Source organism: Pleurodeles waltl, chromosome 2_2, assembly GCF_031143425.1.
Source record: "Pleurodeles waltl isolate 20211129_DDA chromosome 2_2, aPleWal1.hap1.20221129, whole genome shotgun sequence".
Lineage (NCBI taxonomy): Eukaryota > Metazoa > Chordata > Amphibia > Caudata > Salamandridae > Pleurodeles > Pleurodeles waltl.
Genome location: NC_090439.1, coordinates 273595107 through 273609865, shown reverse-complemented (window position 1 = coordinate 273609865; position 14759 = coordinate 273595107).

The following is a 14759-nucleotide window of genomic DNA, read 5'->3' as shown; positions in this document are numbered from 1 at the left end:
GCTTGGGTTGAAGTAGCAATTGTGTGTTCCTCTTCTTAGATTACATTGGAAAACAAGCTCGATTTCCCCATAGTTTGTAGAAAACACGTGCACCGATAGGGGCATCGACAGAAGTAGCAACAAACGTCTGTACCAACGCCTGTGTGTGTGAAGGGCGTGGAGTGGGTTGGCCTGCTGCTGCTTACAATGGACGGGGGCATTGAAAAGGTGTGAACATTCCGGCATCCTCGGAACCATTTGCAGGACAAAGTTGTCACCCTTCCCACAAACGTTTATCTATTAGGCCATTACCATAGTTAATGTGGGGGAGGCGAGCCCCCTGGTGACATTTCTAATCCCCTCTGTTGCTGTATTTTGTTTCTTTGCTGGAATGGCCAAAATGCCAAAACAAAATTAGTCATCCTGTAACTCGGAATCGGTGCGTTTAAAGTGTCAAAATATTGGCACTCCACTATCTTAAAGTGCGCCCACAGGGTACACCCAGCGAAGCATTCTATGATATTCAGCGATAACGTGCTTGTAGGAACTTGCAGGTGGAGTCAGTATGGGAGCACACAAACAGGGAAGTATTCCATTCCGCATGTCCAGACCTTAAAAGACGCAGGTCTATTAATTTCAAACCAAGCGCTCGAGCCACTTGACAGATCGTTCCCCACTACAAGGAGCGGCGTTCCAACAGAGACCCCTAGCCACTTCGAAAGTCAAATAAAAACAGCAACTGATGTTTGTTACAAATCTGTTGTATGTTAATATTAAAGCATGTTTGTGTTTCACAGGCAAACACCCGAACCTTAGTCGCCACAGTCGTTTTCATAGGATGGGGCTCACAAGCTCTCCTGTCCTCCAAGTGTCAACCGCACGCACACACTTTATCGAGAAAACCTATTTGTTTCATGCTTAACAGGGCGAGTTTGACTTGTTTGCAAGCATCCACAAATGTGACCTACAGGGAAACAGGAGGCCATTGAGGTAAACTGACTTTGCAAGGATAACACACTTAGGCTTAATGGCGGGAGTTGGGACTACACCTCAGAAAACATCACGGGCAGACGGGGCAGCGAATACCCATGGATGGTTCAAAAGAGGACGTGTAGCTAGGTTGGAAGAAGTGCGGCTCAGCTTGAGAGCTGATGGCGAAACTCTGAGCTCAACTAGGTGCTCTGTCCCGTTTTCCTGCCTCCCCTCCTTTTTTCATATGCACTGATCAATTATTCAGCAGCAGTTTATCTACTGCGCAATATGGCGACTTCCTCCTCATATCTCGGTTTGAGGGCCTGACACTGATGAATGCAGTGTGCGCCGGGGCTGCGCGCCTTCCCTTTCTCTATGAATCACGCCTTGAAGTTCCCGTCGCCCTTGCTGAGGCTGACTGCAGAGGTTGGGGGCTGCCTGGTGGATTTGGGGGGTGGGGGGGGGGGGGGTAGGGGGGTGGGGGGGGGGGGGACTCCCCACAGCCGCGGCCTGGTGTTGATATGTTAAACAGACTCTTGTTTAAATAACTGATGGCCAATTACTGGCAGCAACAGCTCCCATTCGTTCAATCAGAGTAATTGCCTTGAGAGACAATCGGTGCCTGGAGCTGGGGCAGGTGGGCACCCCTACCCCTGCCTTGAACATGGCCCTCCCCCTGCAACCCTCCCCCCAACAGAAGAACCCCAGCGTGAGGCTGCCTGCAGTTCTACCTGCGGGCTGGAACGCTGCTTTGCTTTCTCCTCTTTGTATTCGGATAAAATTAATTCGGTAACGAGCCTGCAAATCAAGTTACTTAATGAGCAATAAACTCGTTTAGGGTAGACGGGACCATAATTATGTTGTCACTTTCGGCTCTTGCTGCCCGAAGGGGACACAGATGAGTCGAGGGCTTACATATGGCGCATGTGTGCTGTGTATGGGGACAGGAGAAGCGATAGGCGACTGTCCCTTCACTTGTTCTAAGTTAGTTCAGAATGTAAGAGTGCATTAAGAATTGTTGATATATATATATATAATTTCAAATTTCATTTTGTTTAAAAATCGATTTGCCCTTTTGTACTGCATTTTTTAGATTGTGCACATAAATGTGCCACAGATTCTAAAAAGAAACAATTACAAATTAACGGTTGCTCAGTTCCACCGGAATCCCATTCCATTGGTATAATTGTACATGGTCGCCATCGCCGGGTGATAGGAATGAGGCCTCGCGTCGTTCGAATGCTCTTTTTTTAAAAGGCTCGTGCACCCTTGATCTGAAAGTTGTGCTGACAGAACTGACGACAAAGTAGGCCTGGAAGTCTGTTGGAGAGGCGGGAGAGAAGGTCTGAGCAGGAGGGGGGGGGGGGGGTTGTTTGAATCCTCGGACTCCTAGCTGCCAAGTGCCTACCGTTACAACGAGTAAAAACTTGAGCAGTCCTATCTAACAAATGTTGCATTCTAAGACGTGTAGTTTCGAGCTTAGCGGTGTAGCTGTGGGCTAAAATCCACAGTAAGCAAAGTAAGCGGCTAAAAGAGCATAGCTCTCAGAGTGTGTCACACATGACATGAGACGACATGGACATTATGTTATTTTATTGTGTGTTGCTGATGTTTCATATATCTCGGCATTGCATATTGAACGTTTATTCTGTGCGCAGCCATGGTGTAGCACACAGGTTTGGACTGGTCTATCTGGCAATAAAGCAGTGTCCGAAATCTGGTCAGAAAGGCCGGTGTGACCTGTTGAGGGGTCTGGCCGCTTTATGGTTAGTGAATTAATCACACGAGAGTGAAAGTAGGTGCACAGACAGCTTCTATGACTGCGGCAACAGGGCCCCGTGAGTTTGAAGTGAGCTGCAAGAAAGACACGACGCTCAGCTCACTTATCTCTCCTAAAATGTAAATGTTGCTATAAGTTTCCTTTCAAGAACTGTTTAATGGAATATTTCAGAGAACTCCTGTTAAGATACCCTAAAATCCTATTTGTGTGTTTTTTCATTATAGGCCTGCTTCCACAATTTTGTTGAGGGTAGATCTTCCAGTTATGATTGAAACATCTTGGGCTAAATCTACCCAGATATAGCCCAATGCTTTGCGGCAACCACAGTTGTTGTCCTACCTTGTGGGCGTGAGGGCTGGCAGCACACAGCCTTATTTACAAAATATGGCCTGGTGCTGATACCTCACTCTGCACTGGCCCACAGGCTGCTTAACGTCATGCAGAGACATTTACGCCATAGAACAAAAGAGGGTGCGTGGTGACTAGCATAATCTGTGTACTAGAATTACACGCTTCCAGTACAAAATCCTATGCCCAGACAATTTTCAAAATATTTCAGGTAAATGCAGTGCATTGGTGAACTGTTTGGAGAAATAAGTATACTTCTCTAACTTGGCACCTGCCTCAAGCCTGGGTTATATTTTTAAGCAAAGCCTGATCTGACAATTTTAGCAGATAAGACTAACAGTCAAAGAAGACTTTAGCCCAGATTCTGAAACCTGTCACCCAATGCAGCCAAAAGTGCTGCGCTGCGTGACAAGAAGAGAGCAGGAGAGCGCCATATTCACATGGAAATCGCACTCTCCTCCCCTTTCCCTAGCGCGGGCACTGATTTCAACTGCTGTGCGCCATGCAAACACCTTAGGGCCGTATTTATACTCTGGTTGCGCCGAATTTGCGTCGTTTTTTTCGACGCAAATTCGACGCTAAACTAACGCCAACTAACGCCATATTTATACTATGGCGTTAGACGCTTCGGGCGCCAAAGTGCCCGGAGTGGGCGTCATTTTTTAGCGTGAACCCCTTCCTTGCGTTAATGATATGCAAGGGAGGCGTTCCCGTCTTAAAAAATGACTCCCAGGCCTTTACGTGGTATTTATACTCCCCGGCAAAAATGACGCCGGGAGTGGGCGTGGCCAAAAACGGCGCATTTGCGCCGCTTTTTAACACCTGGGTCAGGCATGGCGTTAAGGGACAAGTGGGCTCAAAATGAGCCCAGAGTGCCCTCCCCTGCCCCCAGGGACCCCCCCTGCCACCCTTGCCCACCCCAGGAGGACACCCAAGGACGGAGGGACCCACCCCAGGGACATTCAGGTAAGTTCAGGTAAGTATTTTTTTTATTTTTTTAAATAATTTTTTGTGGCATAGGGGGGCCTGATTTGTGCCCCCCTACATGCCACTATGCCCAATGACCATGCCCAGGGGACATAAGTCCCCTGGGCATGGCCATTGGGCAAGGGGGCATGACTCCTATCTTTACAATGATAGGAGTCATGTTGATGGGGGATGGGCGTCGTTAAAAAATGGCGCAAGTCGGGTTACGATGATTTTTTCGACGTAACCTGACTTGCCCCATTTTAAGACGCCCATACGCCATTTTCCCCCTACGCCGGCGCTGTCTGGTGTACGTGGCTTTTTTCCACGCAAACCAGGCAGCGCTGGTCTGCTTGCGCCAGCTAACGCCATTCCATAAATACGGCGCCCGCATGGCGCTTCAGAATGGCGTTAGACGGCGCAAAATTTTTTGCCGCTAAACTGCGTTAGCGCAGTTTAGCGTCAAAAAGTATAAATATGGGCCTTAGTGCGATAGTGCTAGGGGGTGTGCGTGAGCATCTAGCATAGGTTCTGTGCAGGGAAAACAATATGCCTAGATGAGTGGAAAAAATGCTTTTCCTACTTTGTATGTGTGCTGTACAGTGCAGCACACAGGCAAAGTTGGAAAAGTACAGAGAAATAAAAACATTTCTCCGTTTAACGCCTGCTTTTCAGTGAGGTTATTTTTTGGTGATAAACTCTCTCTTTCAAATGATATATAAGAATAAGGTTTAGTGCCAAAAAACATGGGTGATAGCAAGGGGGTACGCCCCTATACCACCCATGTAACACCCCTTTGTCACAAACTAATGCAAAGCATTGTTGCCCTCTGCTTTGCTTTGCCACACAAATCATCGCAAATAACAATTTCCTTTGCTTTGTGAATTCCTAAAAACGTTTAGTGTTGGTTTAGCGTTACTTTCGGAATCTGGGCTTATGAATCAAAAAGCATGCCTGCTTGAGTTGGAAGGTCTAATTCCTGTCACATAACGCTCCTGCTGGACAAAGCAGCACAAAACGCTATTTGTGCTAAAAATAATACTTTTCTAGTGCACAAAATAGCACTGGAATGTAAATACCCTATCAAGATGTTGTGCTGCTTTGTCTCACTTTGTATGACGTTGAAGCCGGCAAAGCCTTGGTACCTCAGCCTCGTGTATTTGACCGTCTATAGCTTTTCCTAAAGAGACGTGCCAGTTTATTAGTCCCTTTACTCACAGGGGCACCTCATAAATCACCCAAATAACTGACTACTACTGCATTTAGTAATGTGTACGTTTGAGTAATTTACGCGGAGCTCAGTACACATTGTAAAATCGCCAAAAGATGGCGTCGTGTTTTTTCGACACGTGCTGAAGTGTCACTTTCTGTGGCCCTCGTTTGCTCCTAGGCGAGCATCTCTCCGTTTCTCCTCTCTCAATGTTGTCTGCCTCCCTACTTAACCTGAACCTCTCGCTCTCTGCGTCACTCTTAGGTTTTCGATCTTGCCTTCCCCTCTCTAGCTCACCGTGTGTTTCTCTCCTCTGCCTCGCTCCCGTCCCTAACCTCAACCCTTCATTCCCTTCCCCCACTCTCCCTGCAACTCCCTTTCCCATTTTATATCTTTCTCCCCACCCTAGATATAAAGGTCAATGGTGAGAGTGTTTCTTCTAACCCTCACTCACCTCTTATTTAGTGAGAGGTGGCTGGAGTGTAACTTTGAAAGGGATGTGTGTTTTCGCCCCATAGTAGAGGGCCCAGTCGGGACTCTGCTTGATTTTAACGGGTGACGTTCCCTGACCCAACTTTTGCCTCCTTATCTCCAGCAGCGCCCTCTACGCCGCCGCTCTGACCCGTCACCAGAGGGCGCTGCAGTAACAGACGCGCTCAATCAGCTGAAGGGAGGGATCTGAGTGAGAAACGCCCTCTACCCCTCGGACTGTCTTCTTAATGCCAATGCACAGATTTCTATCCCAAGCCTGTTGGTATCCTGCGTAGGTAACCTTCATTTCAAAGACAATTTGTCTTGAAATAAATAATTTCTCATTGTGCAGAGCTTTTTCACCGTTTAATATTTAAAATTATTTCGACGTAAAATAATACGCACATCAATTGCAAATCATATGATACAAATCTACATTTCTTTTTTCAAATTGCTGTAAAAACTGGAAATCTTCGGCATGCAGAAGGATCTAATTTACTTCTGGATTTCATTCAAGTTGCACGCGAAAGTGATGATTGTTTTCGGGTTTTGTTCAGCTGTACCAAGAGCCCTGTTTAAAGGCGAGACCAATTAATTCACGTTAAAATACCACAAGGAGTCGAAAACAGGAAGTGGTCTGTGGCACCTTGGTCTGTGTTTACTGTCACTTCGGAGTGAGTGGTAGGGTCTCGCTGCCATTCCATGCACCTTCATGTCACCCCAGTATGCCAGCAGCATTTTGAAACCGGCACTCAGAGGAATACAATTAAACACATTTGCCGTTTCTTAAAACAAATTATAATTATTTTTTTTTTAAATGGAAACCCACAATTTTCCACGTGGAAGTCATAGGGGCGTGGGAGTTGGTGCTCCCAATTTAATTTTGGACGGTGCTCTCTGATGCCCGCTTTTTAACCTTGGCCTGTACACTTATCACAATAGTGTGACCCTAAGCTTACCAACATATACAGGGAGTGCAGAATTATTAGGCAAATGAGTATTTTGACCACATCATCCTCTTTATGCATGTTGTCTTACTCCAAGCTGTATAGGCTCGAAAGCCTACTACCAATTAAGCATATTAGGTGATGTGCATCTCTGTAATGAGAAGGGGTGTGGTCTAATGACATCAACACCCTATATCAGGTGTGCATAATTATTAGGCAACTTCCTTTCCTTTGGCAAAATGGGTCAAAAGAAGGACTTGACAGGCTCAGAAAAGTCAAAAATAGTGAGATATCTTGCAGAGGGATGCAGCACTCTTAAAATTGCAAAGCTTCTGAAGCGTGATCATCGAACAATCAAGCGTTTCATTCAAAATAGTCAACAGGGTCGCAAGAAGCGTGTGGAAAAACCAAGGCGCAAAATAACTGCCCATGAACTGAGAAAAGTCAAGCGTGCAGCTGCCACAATGCCACTTGCCACCAGTTTGGCCATATTTCAGAGCTGCAACATCACTGGAGTGCCCAAAAGCAAGGTGTGTAATACTCAGAGACATGGCCAAGGTAAGAAAGGCTGAAAGACGACCACCACTGAACAAGACACACAAGCTGAAACGTCAAGACTGGGTCAAGAAATATCTCAAGACTGATTTTTCTAAGGTTTTATGGACTGATGAAATGAGAGTGAGTCTTGATGGGCCAGATGGATGGGCCCGTGGCTGGATTGGTAAAGGGCAGAGAGCTCCAGTCCGACTCAGACGCCAGCAAGGTGGAGGTGGAGTACTGGTTTGGGCTGGTATCATCAAAGATGAGCTTGTGGGGCCTTTTCGGGTTGAGGATGGAGTCAAGCTCAACTCCCAGTCCTACTGCCAGTTCCTGGAAGACACCTTCTTCAAGCAGTGGTACAGGAAGAAGTCTGCATCCTTCAAGAAAAACATGATTTTCATGCAGGGCAATGCTCCATCACACGCGTCCAAGTACTCCACAGCGTGGCTGGCAAGAAAGGGTATAAAAGAAGGAAATCTAATGACATGGCCTCCTTGTTCACCTGATCTGAACCCCATTGAGAACCTGTGGTCCATCATCAAATGTGAGATTTACAAGGAGGGAAAACAGTACACCTCTCTGAACAGTGTCTGGGAGGCTGTGGTTGCTGCTGCACGCAATGTTGATGGTGAACAGATCAAAACACTAACAGAATCCATGGATGGCAGGCTTTTGAGTGTCCTTGCAAAGAAAGGTGGCTATATTGGTCACTGATTTGTTTTTGTTTTGTTTTTGAATGTCAGAAATGTATATTTGTGAATGTTGAGATGTTATATTGGTTTCACTGGTAATAATAAATAATTGAAATGGGTATATATTTTTTTTTTGTTAAGTTGCCTAATAATTATGCACAGTAATAGTCACCTGCACACACAGATATCCCCCTAACATAGCTAAAACTAAAAACAAACTAAAAACTACTTCCAAAAATATTCAGCTTTGATATTAATGAGTTTTTTGGGTTCATTGAGAACATGGTTGTTGTTCAATAATAAAATTAATCCTCAAAAATACAACTTGCCTAATAATTCTGCACTCCCTGTACAATAAATAGACATCTGAGTCGAATTGGCTTTGGGAAGCACGCTAAAAGGCTCCACTGTGTCTTCTTCGTCCCCGAATAGTACAACTTGCAATTGTGTCCTCAGTTCCTGACTGCCACTAAAAGCCGAAACAAGAAGATGTTGTGTGGCTTGCTTTAGCAAAGTAACATTATTAGTATTTCTAAATATTAATAGATTTTTTAAATAAGGTGTGACAGGTCACGAAGTTTGAAATAAGTGCCATTCAGCTATATTTATCACGTGCTTGCGTCACTGTCTCGCTAAGATTTTAGAAATGTACGTGAGTTTAAACGAGGGAAGGGTCTGAAGCTACGCGACCTACTCGCCCATAGCCGTGAACTCAGTGCTCCACAGCCCTGGCGTAGCCTGCTCTAAACCCCATTAGCGAGCCATGCGGCAGCAGAGTGAAGTGAGAGGTCACGGGGGATCGTTTGACAAACGAAGCACTTGACACCTTATAAGTCGCACCGCGCCCACAGGGGGGGCGCATTTACTGCGTGTGGCGCACCGTGTGATCCCCTAAACGGTGAATGCTCGTGCACTCGCGCGCAAATCACCGGGTCGTTAACTGATCACAGGAATGCGGAGTTCTTAAGCAACTCATGCAACGTTTGCACAGATTTGGAGAACATTTAGGTGTACATTTTTTGAAGGGGGCGGGGCGGTCCGCTTCTAAATCGTGCCTGGGACCTTTTCTGCTGTGTTGCTCAATTATCACAATAGTTTTGTTAGCGTTAAACAGTGACTAACAGTTTTTTCCCCTAAGTAAAGCGATTAGTAGAATCCAATAATACAATTCATGTTCCGAACTAGTGAAGGGCCACTCTGCTTGCTTACATAATGGCTTGATTCGAATATAGGCTTCACACAGCCTATGCGATACAAGTTTTGCTTAAAAACCAGGTAAGAAAAAATTGATGAATGAAATTCCTAAATTAACCTCAGCTACTGACAATTTCTCTAGTATACCAATCACAGATTTAGAGGAGGTAGTCTTTCTGTTTACAAGGATGTACCCAGCAGTTTGACCTGAACTGACCCATTACTAAGGGGCAGCAAGAACGATTGACACATGGTTATTTCACTGTCTGTTGTGGTATAAATGAGTAAGAACAATGGAGTGAGGCCCAGCGCAAACTACCAATGCTGCCTGAGATCAATTGAATCATTCCACTTCTCACTTTTTGTACCACCTATAATGCACTTTTAAGCATAGTGCACCCATGGGGCCTGGCACCTCTCCTGGTAATCTGTGATTACTTTTTCAGTAAAGCATTTTTTTTTAACAACGCAGCCCGTTTTCCTTAAAGATAAACAGGATGCCTTACAAAATCAAAAATGAAAACTTTTCTTTTCATTTTATAGGAGTAGGCAGTGGTGCATGGGACCACTGCCTACTCTTAAAAATTGTTGGCCCCCACATTCACAAAGGGGAAGTGATCCTTTGGGAACCCTTTCCCACTTGCGGATGGCTTACCTCTCCCTTCCTGGAGTGAGTAAATTATGAATGTTTTGTGACTGCATTCCGATCGCAAAACATTCATACATGCCTCTGCGACTCACTATTAGGAAAGAATGCCCTTAACACGCCCCTTCCAAATACCGACTTGCAAGCACTATTTTGCAATTTACTAATAGGTTACCAAATCCCACATTGGGTTAGTACATGGCCAAAGGCAAATAGTAGTTGCAAACTGCCTGATTCACCATTTGCAACCTCTAAAACTTTTCGTACATCTGTCCGGATGTCACTCCGTACGATAAGCTGCAGACCTTGTGTAGGTTGTCTAAAATGACACCCAACATTTGCGCAATGAGAGGTCTCCTTCCATCTTTAACACTGCTTTTTAGTCCAGCCCAACCAGACAATGCCTTCCTGACTAAAAATCAATTGCTAACATCCCTTAAGCCTCTGAGTTTGGCAAAGACGCAATGGCTTCGAGATGTACCCTAGCATAGGAAACCAGCATGCCCTTGTCCCTTAAAGCCCTGAGGAAAAGGCAGATGGCATTGGAGTTAAATATGGACAGGAAATCATGTCTGTTGGGGGGCATAGCGTTTAGGCCCCCAAGCCACTGTGGCCCCTTCCAGCTCCAGCACCATGCCAGCTTTTATCACAATTGCCTTTCACCTGCATTGTGAGATGCAGTGGGGGGGTGACGGGAAGTGCAGGAGTCATGTCCTGTACGCGTCACTTCCACCCGCTGGAATGGCCAGGGGAATCTATGATACTTTGCCCCTGGCCTCTGCCTTTTTAGAGTAGAGCATCGCATGGTGACGGTTGCACACAGGATACAGGAGCCCAGCCCTACATCAGCGGGAACGTTGGCAGCCTGAGCCCAAGGAACAGGTTTTAGTCTCACTATCACCTCATCCCCCTGGCTCATTATTGTGTGGGTCGCCGTAACTTGACCATATAATTTTTCCTCGCTCCCCAGATGCTGGCATTTACGCCATTTATGCCCTATATCTATAGAACTCGGATGCGTTCAGTAGGCCCCCGTCCCAACACCAGCCAAACGTAAACCGACAACATCTGATTGTTTTTGGCAATTAAATAATTTTATTTGCAAAAATCAAATAATTAAAATTCATAAATCATAAAACATATCCTTTGAGTCCAAATTCAGTACTGTCATAAATCATGATAACGACACAACCAAGGATCCTCCCGTGTCCCGAGCACCGTTGGTCCACACAGGTTAACCGTACTTCACCTGTATCCTGGGGGTGGGGGGGTCCCAACACCTCACCGTCCCTTGTCCTTGGGCTCTGGGTTCCGCCCCTCCCCCCAAACACCAAGCTGTCGTAGGGGTGCAACTGGCTGGCCAGGAGCGAGAGCCCCGTGCCCTCCCCAGCGAACTGGGCACCCTAACCCCCAAGCTGGGATGCACATCCACTGGTTGATTCAGGACAGCAGGATCCTACCTTCGGTGTTATCCAGGGTACCCTGCCTTGGGTACCCCTCTGTTACTTGGGGTGAATTTATTATCTCATCTCACAACACGAGGGCAGCCAGGGGCCCAGAAGTCCTTCGCCCTCCCCACCCCCAAATGAACTGTGGGAAAAAAGGCCAGAATCATCCTCAATGCAACGGTCTGTGCCCACATCAGAGAAATGCACCCTCTTCTTAGCACCTGTCTGTACCTTCAAACAGTCTGTGTGGGGTATTTCCAGCATGCCCTGGACCAGGACACTACTGTGGTATACTTGCCTCTCTAAGGTCTATGTTTCCCCCGTGTAGGGCAATGAGGTACGGGAACAGAAGTCCCCTGCACCCTCTTCTTAGCACCTGTCTGGGGTATACCCTGAGTGTCCTGGACCAGGGCACTACCGCAGTATACTTGCCACTTCCAGGTCCAGATCTCCCCTCTGTACGGCAATGAGGTCCAGGAAGAGAAGTCCCACGCACTCCTTCACCCTCTGGACCAGTTGCTGCAGCTGTTAGACTCAGAACACTGATCCTACATTATTGTGTATGTTGCAAAATGATACTGGCTGAGGCTTGCGGAGCAATTGCAACCTGGAATCCGCCTGCCGGACAAAGGAGTGACCGGGCACCCATACCATATATGACGTCCTGCTACTGAGACAAAGGAAACAAGCATGAGTATGTTGTACAGATGTGAAGCATAAGCAAAGCGTAAATAACTTTTGTCATTGCAGCACAGGCCGAATATAATGTCAATAGCAGACGGAGGTTCACCGGCCACTCATTTTCATTTCCCCATAGGACGTACCATCGTTCGCCCCTACAGAGGCTGCTCTTCTACAAAATGACTTGACAAATAACCAGCTGGACTGCCCCAGCTGCTCCCAAGGCGGCCGCCTTGCCTCAAGAGAACCAATACCGTACCAAGCACACTTCACCCATGTGAAAGAAAATACTGCTGGGGCACCAGTATGTAGCTGAACTACAATGGACAATCCCTAATTATCTCCCGGGGCACAAGGGGGAACCTAGTGCAGCTCAAACTTTACTGGCTGTCCCTCACCCCCACTTGGGTCGTGACTGCCTGACAACGCCGATCCACTGGTCACGCCGCCCAAGCCGCATCCATGAAAAAGGCTGAGGCCTGATCTGGGGGGCACTTAAATCCCAATGGATGCGGTGGCGCAGACAGTGGCCAGAAGTGACACACGTGTCGTCGTCCCTATGTCTTGCTCTTCTGCCCTCTCGCCTCTCGCCTTTGTTTGTTCTCCCCTTGGGCTTAGCACTGAAAAAGGAACCAGGGCAATTTTTGCTGATCCATAGCCTTTCAGCTCCCAAGGGCTCTTCTGTGCCTGAGACTATTTACTCACAGTTATGCTGAGTCAGATATTCATCAGTAGATCAGGTATTGGCTATGCTGTGCGACCTCGGCCAAGGGGCCCTCCTGGCTGAAACAGATATAGAGTCTGCTTTTAGTCTACTCCTAGTCTAACCTGAGGATTGCCACCTCTTAGGATTCCAGTTTGTTGGCTCCTACTATTTTGACAAGTGCATGCCTATGGGATGTGCAGTGTCATGCAGATACTTTGAGTAGTTCAGTTTGTTGCTACAGTGGACATTCGTATCATGCACTGGTCCTAGGGAAGTGATTAATTACCTGGATGATTTCTTAGTTTTGGGCCCGCCAGAATCTGGGGTGTACTCTTGGGTGCTGAACACACTAACTGCCCTCTTTGGGGATCGTGGGGTGCCCATAGCACCAGAGGAAATAGTAGGTCCCTCCATGTTCCTTACCATACTGGGTATTGAGATAGATATCATGGCCAGTGAGTGACTTCTCCCTCCGGAAAAGGTTCAAGTCTTTAAGGAATCATTTGATGCTGTGCTTGCCATGAAGAAGGTGACTCTCTATCAGCTCCTGATCCGAGTAGGCCTGTTGAATTTTGCCTTGCAGATTATTCTCATGGCACGCCCCTTTTCGTGACCAAGTGCAAGGGCGATGGCCATCCTCACACAAAAACGCCACCATACCCAACTTTCAGGTGCGGTAAAGGAAGACTTGAAAATATGGTGCAGTTTCCTGCAGAAATTTAATGGCTCTGTCACATGGCCTACCCGTCCTATATCTAATTGTGCTCTAGACTTCTTCACTGATGCAGTGGGCAGTGCAGGGCTTGAAGCCATCTTTGGCACAGAATGGTGCTGCGGCAACTGGCCTATGGCCTGGCATGACAGCAGAATTACTAAGAATGTTGTCTTATCAGAGCTGTTCCCCATAGTTGTGGCAGTGACCATATGGGCCAAAGATTTCAAGGATAGGAGTGTTCTCTTTTGGTCTGATAACATGGCAGTAGTGGAAGCCATTGGTAGGCAAGGAACGTTCTGCAAGTTTGTTTTAAGATTGCGAAAACATTTGGTATTGTTGTGTTTCAAGTCTAACATTTTGTTTCAAGCTAAACATGTTACTTGTCTTCAGAACAGTGCTGATGCCTTATCTCACTCCAAACTGAAGGAATTTTGGTATTTTCACCCACAGGCGGCAGAGAAGATGACAGAGTTTCCATCACATCTGTGGAGGACTGGAGTCCTGCCTTACCAGATTTAATGGTGACCTCAGTCACAAAGCAAACTCAGATGTCATAATGAATTTTGTTCTTGTACATTATAGGCCCTTTTTCAAAGTGCAGATGTCCCAGACGTGTTTGCTGTGTGTCTTTCTTTGGGTACCCTCAGAGAGCAGGGCGGGCCTGTATCTTATGTGAGGGCCCCTCTTGCAGCCATTAGGTTCTTGGATAAACTAATGGGGGCAAATGGTATGAGTGGTTCCTTTCTGATCAAAAAAGTGTTATCGGGTTGGCCTAGGCTTGACGGCTATGCAAAAGATGACAAGTGTCCCCTCAATGCGCATGTCCAGGGCCTCCTCTTGTCTAACTCTCAGGAGGTATGCAGTTCTCCATATGAAACCACATTGTTTTCTCCTGCCTTCACTGTGGCCTTCTATGGGGCCATTAGGGTGAACAAATTATTGGGGTTTTCAAGGACTGACTTTGCTGGGGGCCTACAGTGGGGGGATGTTTGGGTGGGTGAGGGGAGGCTAATGATCTGGTTGAGGAAGTCTAAGACTGATCAGGAGAGAAAGGGGACAGCAGTTGAACTCAGAGCTGCCACAGGCTCCCCTCTTTATCCAGTGGCTCACATAGGGTCCTAATTGGCTATTCGAGGTGATGTTGAGACATCTGCTTCATTCATCCATGCCAGTAGAGACTGCCTAGCATGCTATCCGTTTGTCTCAGTATGTCTTCTACTCTTAAGGCAGCAGGTGTCACCCTGAATGGTTACTCATTACAGTTCTTTAGAATAGTCATGGTGGTGGTTGGAGCAGGCCTGTCTCCTGAGGAAGTTAAGAAAATTGGACAGTGGTCTTCAAAGTCTTATAGAACTCGGAGACCGCCAGCAGGCCCTCCCCCAACACGACTGAAAAAGACGCCATCCAGGTTTTCTCTTCCAAAGGTTTATTTTTAGTAAGTAAGACTGTACCAACCCTGGCAGC